Here is a 9,591-nt window from a genome sequence, read left to right as displayed (position 1 = left end):
ACCAGCTGGGTCCAAGTACAAAGGACCTCAGCTCTATGGGGTCCTCATGGCACAAGCTACCAGTTGCCCTGGCACAGTTTTGCCATGACCCACAGAGTTCAAGGAAGAATAAAGATGGTGGCAGTTCCCTGGTGGTCCAGCGATTAAGACTCAGTACTTTCATTGCTATGGGTCTGGGTTCAATCCCTGGTCGGAGAACTAAGATCCCACAAGTTGCGTGGTGCAGCCAAAAAATAAAAATAAAGGTGGGAGTGATCACAGTTTGGAAGAAAAGAGGTTCTTCTTGCAAGATTAATTGCCTAAAGGCCTAGGATGAGAGGAGAAAGGAGAATATTTCACAGTTACTCAGTTATCATTGGCAATTTGGGGAACCGACTGATACCATTAATAATCGGTCCCCTCCACCTCCTTTCTTTGGAAGGCCCGTTCCTAGCTTGGCTTCTGCCTTCGGTGTCTGAGTTCTCAGGCCCCTCATCCAGCTGCTCAGGGGAAGTGCCCTCCTGACTAAGGATGAAGCAGGGAGTGGGAGATGAGGGGTGAAGCGGATAGTATAGGTCTCATAAAAAGCCGAAGCCAAAGCTGAAGAGAAAAGCCAATATCATCCTCCAGCTTTCAGAGCCACTAACAGCCCCATTTGGAAAGATGTCGTTGCAAGCCCTAAGTGGTTGGGGAGGCTCAACACTGCGGGGAGAAGGAGTTGGTGATTCTTTCAACAAAATTTCTTTTAAGTCATAACATACCAGTAGTTGGAAAAAAGAACCTCAAAGCTCATCTCAAAAATTTCTCCTTCTGAGATGAAGGCGTCCAGGTTTAGTCAGCCTAAATGGTTTCTCCAAAGTTCCAGCCGGAGCCAGGATTGCACAGTGTTTTGAATCTAGCCTTAGGCTTATCTGTGTTACTCCATGTTTACCTTCGCACCACGAGCCTGTAAGCCCTCCATCCTCTCCCATAAACAATGCCAAATGCATCTCGCTTTAGAGTGAGGATTATTTCCCCTGCAGCAGGTGGCAAAGCGTGCTGCAGAGCAGAACATCAAGTCTCTAGGGAAATTCTCAGGAAAGGGACAACTGGCCAAGAAATAAGGAAAGAGCAACGACATCCAAACAGTTGGAACCAGAAAGGTTAAAAGCTTAGGGTGGTGATGTTGGAGGAAAAGCTGAAGAATGCTTCTGCTCCAGGCAGAGCCAAAGATGTAAGCATTTGTGTTCTGTGCTCCCAAGTCTCCTTTTCTCTGCCTTTGTCCCTCTCAGACATCAAGCTCCTCTTCCTCATAAGCAACATTTGTTTTTCAGGAAAGATGTTAACGAATGTATCAGCTTGAAGCAGAATTGACTGAACATTCTCTCAGGCAGATTCTCTAAGATGTCAGAGCTAGAAGGGACCAAGACTCACACTGCCAAGTTAGAATAGGGGGGAAAAATGTTTTTAATCTAGAAGCTAAATACTAGGTATCATCATCACCCACGCTCTGGACCAAGGATATAAATCTAAGCACTTCTCAGCCCGTCCAGCATATAGCAAGCCCTCAGCAGAGGACCATAACTCAGGGCTTACCCCAACTCTGCCTCCCTTCTCAGGAGAGCTTGACCTAGGTAGGTATTTGCAGGATCAAACATTATTTTGTGCATATATCCTTTCAGGATATTCTGCCACCAGCTTTACCTCTGGTCACCCTACGGATCTGGAACCACATCCCATCCAGGACGTCATTATCCGTCTTCTACTGGAACCCAGGGCGAATCAAGGTGGGACAACACATCTCTCTCCTCTTTCTTGGCCACCACAATAGCACTCCACACTGCAATTATATGTGCATGGCTTTGTTGAAGAATTACAGAAAACGCAAAAGGAAATGGTCATTTACACTGGTCAGACTTTGAGTGAACTATGAACATGGAGTCTGTCTTTCAGCTCCCAAGGGACAGCATCTAACAATTAGGCTTTCACAAGAAAGAGCTCATCTGTGCAGGTCTGCCATATATTGCACAACTCCAGGGAGCACCATTCATGTAACAGCGTAACGCCTCCTTGCGCAGGGCCTGGTCTACACAAATAGAGAAGCAGCTTTGCCTCACCCCTAAGTAGACCCCTCTGCACGCAGGTTACTCATGCGGCCTTTAAACACCACTTCTTCAGGTCTCTTTGTCTTTAATGCTATTCTTCTTCAGGAACCTTTCTCTCCTTTGCATACAAAGAGATGCCAGCTCGCTAAATCATTCCTATGGTTTACAGTCTCATGTACAGCTATGGGGGCTTCCCTGTTAGCTTAGCAGTTAAGAATCCGCCTGCAATGCAGAAGACTCAGGTTCAATCCCTGGGTCAGGAAGATCCCCTCCAGGAGGGCATGGCAACCCACTCCAGTACTCTTGCCTACAGAAGCGCCTGGCAGACTACAGTCCACTGTGTCTCAAAGAGTCAGACACAACTATAGCAACTGAGCACACACACACGCATGTACAGCTATAGATGAGGCTGTGTGGTCAACATTCATGTGTCGGTCATCACTGAGTCTCAAAGACTGTAGAAAAATGGGGTCCAGTCCCACGAGCAGTGAATATGGATCCTCCAGTTCTCCTACCAGGCAGAGCTGTCCTAAAGGCAAACATTAAGTACAGGAGAGAAGGAGAAAGGGTACTATACAAACCACAGTGGATAAGATCTCTAGCTCTACCCTTATGGTCAATGGGTACCCACAGTTGTGTAACAAGCATTTGGTTTCTTAGGGGCTCTCTCCCATGGACAGCCATGTCCACAAAACGGCTACACTGGGATATATGTGTTTCTCCATCAAGTCAAAAAACTTTAATAATAACCTACATGACCCCCCAGATAGCAGAATCTCTCTCTATTACATGCATTCTCAACCAGGGATGTATCACTGTGAACATTAGTTCTTAGGGGGATTTAAAATATCTTAGATATTACAATGATTTGGGCCTTCAAAAGGTTAAAGTATATGAAAATATACAGAGTATACAGCAAAGGAGAATAAATGATGAAAAAACCAGTGCTTAGACAGACTACTTGCATGCGTGTATGCTAAGTTGTTTCGGTCACATCCGACTCTTTGCAACCCTTTGGACTGTAGTCCGTCAGGCTTCTCAGTCTGTGGGATTCTCCAGGCAAGAATACTGGAGAGGGTTGTCATGCCCTCCTCCAGGGCATCTTCCCAACCCAGGTATCGAACATGCATCTCTTCCATCTCCTGCATGGGCAGGCAGGTTCTTTACCACTAGCCCCACCTGAGAAGCCCAAAAAGGCCACATAGGGGAGTAATAATGAGAAAACTTGGGAAACACTGCTCTAATAGAGGAGAAAAATGGGCACGAAGGAAAGTTGCCAGTTCTAACTGCTGTTATAGTTATCATCATCATCATTAAAAACATTTTGTATGCATGCCCTAAATTAATCCTCCTGACAATCTTCAGGAAGAAGGACTATTATAGTCATTTAAGATGATGAAATAGCTTTAGAGGTATTGTCCAAGGCCACACAACTAGCAACTGGCAAAGGCACGATCCCAGCCAACTTCTGTCTGACTCCAAAGTCCATGGTCTCAACCATCCTCGAATGCTGACTACATCGTCAGCCCAGTTGGTTGGCAAGAGAACAACCCATCTTTAGACTCTACCATCTACTCCACCAACTCAAGTCTACCTCTAAAACCATGGAGGACAGTTAAGTTCTAAGGAAGGAGACAGACAAGTCTGGGAAAACTCTGGGTCGAGTTGAGAATAAGAAGGGAGGGAGGTGGCCCCACTCTCCCCTGCATCTGCCTCCTCTTCCTCTACTGCAAGGCATGGAGCCTCTGGGACCAGGATCCTTTGTCCTGGGGTAAAGAGAGAAGTGAAAAGGGGGGAGGGTGGTGCCTGCTGTGAACTCAGTTACTACTGCTGAAACCCAGTGCAGAGCTGCAGCCAAGCCCCAGGGATAGGGTGACCTCTATACAAACAGAACTTCCCTAGGCAGCGCTTCTGCAAATATAAACACAGATTCACCACGTGATGGGTTCAACCAGTTCATGTAAACACTAAAGGGAGGGGGAAAAAAAAACTCAAGGGAAAAAATATGCTCCAACAAGATGAAGCAGGGTCCTGTGACTCAGAGAGTGGAAGGTCAAGAGCTAAAGGGCTCAGAACCCGCCAGGCCTGCAGTGAAGCCACAGAGATGCTCTTGCTACTTGGGCACAGGGAGCCTTGATGCCCCCCACCCCCCAACCGTCCCCAACAGTGTGGGAAAGTCTTTGTCAGGAGCAGTGAAAATGGGTGGCTTTCCGTGGATATCTGAAGCACATTGGGTTAGACTTTCCATGGAAAACAGAGGGTAGTCCTGAAGCAGGAGGGCCTATAGGTAGACACCAGGAGGACTTCCCCATGGCCAGGTGCCTTCGTGGAAACAAGGTGCCTCAAGAGCTCTATCTAAGCTTGGGAAGAGCCAACTGCTCAGAAGCAGGGGATGGATGGGATAAATTCTGAACAGCACACCCTTCCTCCCTATGCTCACACCCCTGACCCTGTTGTTTGTACTGACAAAAAGAACACTCTCCGCCAAACCTCCATGCTCTCAGGAAAAATGCTAGCAGAGTATCTGGGTGTTTTGCAAACAATCCACGCTGCCCCAGTAAGAAGAGCCAGCTCTCCAAAGCATTTGCAAATACCCTGCTCTCCTGGGCCAGGAGAGTTTTGACAACACTGCAGCTCGGTCTTTCCAAGACATCCATTAACCTAAAATAAACCAGGCAAGGAGGAGGTTGGCAGATGGACCCCATGGCCGGTGCGGAGGCAGGATGCTGTGTGCTGGGACTGTGGCCTCCACAGCATTTCCAGAAGAGGCCACAGAGCTCAAGGATGTCACAGTAGTCAAGTCAGTCAGAAGTCTCTGACTCTGGACCAAATCAAGGGGACAGTGGGTTCCACTCTAGGACCTACCACCATGTTGGGGTTCGTTCAAGCAGGAATAGACTCCTATATAGCTCAGCAGGAGACCCAAGGGCCCACCTGACTTGATGGGAGCTGAAATAACACCAAAATGCAGTTCAGTACAGGAATGGAGGAGGGACAAAGGGACGGAGACCTGAGTAGGCCCAGCCCAGAGGAGAATGAAAGGGCCTGGGAGGCAGTATAAAGAGAGAATAAAGACAGGTGGATTTCAATGTTTTAACAGCAACAAACCCTTGTATGTATGTACTTATCACAAATGTTTACTTTCATATTATCACATGGAGGCGTGTAGAACTATATATAGGGGCCAAATCAATAACAGATAAGTCTTACAACAACAGAAGATATTTGGGGCAACCAGTCCCTGGCCCCACCGCTTCTTATCTCTACAACCTTGGGCAAGTAACAGAACTTCTCTGTATCTAAGCTTTAGAATGGGATTAAGAATAGTGCATATCTCATAGAGTAGTTATGAGAATTAAAGAAGTTAATATTTGTGAAGCACTTAGAACAGTGCCTGGCACATATCAAGCATTACTAGCATTTGTTAAACACACAGAGACTCAAATGAATTTGCTTAGCATTTAATGCCTAACCATTCCTCACTCTATTGTCTTTCATTTATTTACTCAATAAATATTAATTGGGTGCCTACTACATGTCAACTTCTATGCTGATATTGCAGCTGTAAAAATGAGCAAAAATAACCATGACTTACCCACTCTTCAGGCTCAGAGTCTAAATGTCACTCTTTGGATGAGCTTTACCCCCGAGCACCTCCAAATCCATGTCAGGCTAAACCAGCCCAGCCCCGGATCATATCTTGCCTAGGGGCACACAGCCCTGAATGCAGGATCTGAAAAGGAAAATTGCTTGTGGTTTTACAGCTGACCCAGGCTTGTGTGCAGGAGAGAAAATTGCTGGAGTCACCAGAATGAGCCCCAAATTCTGGAATGCAGATGGCATCAACCCAAGCTGAGCCGGGTGGTAGTTTCAGTAGATTACCTTCCTAGTAACCATGCCAGCTTCTAGTTGACCTTCCTCCACTGTAGAGGCTAAAAACCCAGAAATTACATTTCTCAGATGCCCAAGCAACTAAGGTTGGGGATGCAGCTTGGGACCTATTAACCATATACACTCTTTTAAGACTTTGATTTGAAATCAAATTATGAGGGAAGAGAGGATCAGTGTGGGATGTATATTCAACTGCAGCAGACTGGAGCAAAGGCAGGGGAGGGGTGAGAGCAGCCGGCTGTGGCGATGCTAACTTTCTAACCGCAGAAGAGGCAGCAGTTCCCATGGGGGGGCAATTCTGCAGTGTGGTTTAGGCATCATTCCTGAAAGCTCAGCCTAGAATCTTTTTCTTCAGCCATTCTGCTTGGTCCGTGATATATCTATGCATGTCCTGCATCTGTGCATGCTCAGTTGTGTCCAACTCTTTGAGACCCCATGGACTATAGCCTGCCAGGCTCCTCTGTCCATGGGATTGCCCAGGCAAGAATATTGGAGTGGGTTGTCATTTCTTCTGCAAGGCAGCTTCCCTATCCAGAGATCAAACCTGTCTCTTCTATGTCTCTTGCATTGAAGTCAGATGCTTTACCACTGAACCACCAGGGAAGCCCCAATCTCTATATTTCTTAAAAAATCCTTTTCAGCCTGTACTAGTTGGAGTGGTTTTCACTCTTGGCAACTAGAAATGGGAGAGCCTATTTAGAACTGACCATCCCTAACAATGTAATTACGGTTGAACCAAAGCCTAAACCTAATGAGAAAACTGTATTCCCTAAGGAAAGGGTCCCCAGACCCCGGGCCAAGGACCCCTGCTGGTCCACACACAGGAGGTGAGCAGCGGGCAAGCAGATGAAGTTTCATCTGCTGCTCCGCTTCGTCATTCCCCATTGTTCACGTTACTGCCTGAACCTTAACCCTAACCCTAACCCATCCCCTAACCCACACTCACCACATCCCTGGAAAAACTGTCTTCCACAAAACTGGTCCCTGGTGCCAAAAAGGTTGGGGACCACTGCCCCCAAGGAACAAAGAAAGAAGACACCAGTTTCTCTAGCCTTTGGCTAGCACCAACAGTAGGAGCTGGCATGAGATTCAACAAATCCCTCCCAGGCCTTTGTCTTTACAGTAAGCTTCCCTGCTCCAGACAGAGAACAGTTTGGAAGGTTTTAGCTGCACAGGGCACAAAGAAGTAGTAAAGTTACACAATGAACTAGTAAAGGAAGAGATGGCTATACCACTGCATTCTTTCTCCCCTGAGCTCTCAGTCATGCAGGACTTCTCTCTCTCAAACACATCAAGTGACTCCATGCCCCAGGACCTTTGCACTCACTGTCCTAGCTTCTGGAAGTGACTTGCTATCATATTTCCCTATTCTATCTTTTTGTAGCTCTCATCAGTTACTTTATTGCTTTATTGTGGGTTTATTATGTGTTTTCCCCCATTAGAATGTAAGACCATGGAGGTCAGGAGTTCTGACTTGTTCACGCTGAGTATCCAGACTGTAAAACATGCTTGGCACACAGTAGGAGCTCCAAAACAAATCTGTTGACTGACTGATTTGTTCACTGACTCTTCATTCCTCAGACCTACTTCCGAAAGATCAGAGGGGGAATTCCCTAGTGGCCCAGTGGTTAAGACTCTGCACTCCCACTGCAGAAGACACAGGTTCAATCCCTGGTTGGGGAACAAAATTCCTATATGCTGTGGGGCACAACCAAAAAGGAAAAAAAAAAAACCAAAAACCCAGAGCCATTTGAGTCAACTGAAAGGACCCAGGCTTTGGGGTATGAATTAAATCCCAAGTACATCTTGAGAACAAAAGGGGTTCATGGGTTAAAACCTAGAGGTTAATGGCAGGGAATCTTTCTCCCCTGAGAAATTAATAAGTTAAATCAGATGGAAATAAATTTAATCTTCTCCTTCTCCCCTTATTATCCTAATTGGTTTAATTTTGTGGCAACTTTTCAGCATTCTCACAACGGAAAGCAACTCATGTTACGTTGGTAGCCCAGAAAGTAATTATCCTGTGGTTTTATTCTAATTCACCAGCAGACACTCTCTTTGGCTTTGAGGACCCCTGAGAGTAAAAAAGTAAATACTGAAGATTAGGAAATGCTTTTTTCATTCCTTGTGCTTTTTAAAAATTAAAAGCTATGATAAAACAATTAGGCATGATGATTATCTTTTTTTTTTTAGTTAAAAAAGAAAGCATGTGATTTAGAATACAAAGTAAGACATGAATAAATAGAAGCAAACATTTAAACACAACTGGGCATCTCATTCGCTGACCTTTCACTGGCTTCAAATATTGCTGAATGCAGCCTTGGTTTTACTCCAGAATTGAGTAAATTAAACTCTTTTTGATTATCCTAACTTGGACATAAAGTCTCCCCAGGGCTTATCCCAACTCTAGTGTGCTTTGTGCCTTCCTAGCAGTTTTTTATTTTGTAACCAAAAAAAAAGTTCAAGGAGCTTCTTTCTATCCAGCTTTAATCTCTTTGTAACAAGAAAGACTTTTAGTATCCTACTTGCAATTTATTAGAGAAGAGTGCAGTTTGTCCTTTTGGGCCCCCAAGCTCTTTTTCTGCTTCCTTTCCCACTCTGCTCCCCACCAAAAAGAAGATGTAAGTCAAACAAATGTTTTTCAGTTTCTCTACAACTTCACTTTGAGATTTCCAACCCAAGAAATACTTGTAAATCTGCAGATAGTCACTCCCACACTGCCAGGAAATATCTGCTGTGGCTAAAAAGTGTCCTGTTAAGAAAGGAATCTAAAAAGACATGATACAAATGAATTTATTTACAAAACAGAAACAGACTTACAGGCTTAGAGAATGAATTTATGGGCTTCCCTGGTAGCTCAGACGGTAAAGAATCTGCCTGCAATGCAGAGACCCGGATTCGATCTCTGGATTGGGAAGATCCCTTGGAGAAGGAGAATGGCTACCCACTCCAGTATTCTCATCTGAAGAATTCCATGGACAGAGGAGCTTGGTGGGCTACTGTTCATGGGGTGGCAAAGAGTTGCACACGATTGAGCGACTGACACATGTACTTCCAGCTGTCAGAGGGGAAGAATGGGGAGAAGGGACAGTTAGGAAGTTTGGGATGGACATGCACACACTGCCATATTTAAAATATGGATAACCAACAAGGCCCTACTGTATAGCACAGGGAACTCTGCTCAATGTTATGTGCACCCTAGATCCGAGGGAAGTTTGGGGGAGAATGGATGGATACATTTATATGTGTGGCTGAGTCCTTTTGCTGTCCACCTGAGACTATCCCAACATTGCTGCTGCTGCTAAGTCGCTTCAGTCGTGTCCGATTCTGTGCAACCCCATAGACGGCATCTCACCAGGCTCCCCCATCCCTGGGATTCACCAGGCAAGAACACTGGAGTGGGTTGCCATTTCCTTCTCCAACACATGAAAGTGAAACGTGAAAGTGAAGTCACTCAGTCGTGTCTGACTCTTAGCGACCCCATGGACTGCAGCCTACCAGGCTCCTCCGTCCATGGGATTTTCCAGGCAAGAGTACTGGAGTGGGGTGCCATTGCCTTCTCACATTATTGCTAACTGGATATACTCCAATATAAAATAAAAAGTTCAAAAAAGCTGTAAACCAGAAGAAAATAAAA

Source organism: Bison bison, unplaced genomic scaffold (assembly GCF_000754665.1).
Source record: "Bison bison bison isolate TAMUID 2011002044 unplaced genomic scaffold, Bison_UMD1.0 scf7180017864471, whole genome shotgun sequence".
Classification (NCBI taxonomy): domain Eukaryota; kingdom Metazoa; phylum Chordata; class Mammalia; order Artiodactyla; family Bovidae; genus Bison; species Bison bison.
This window is presented reverse-complemented; position numbering follows the sequence as displayed.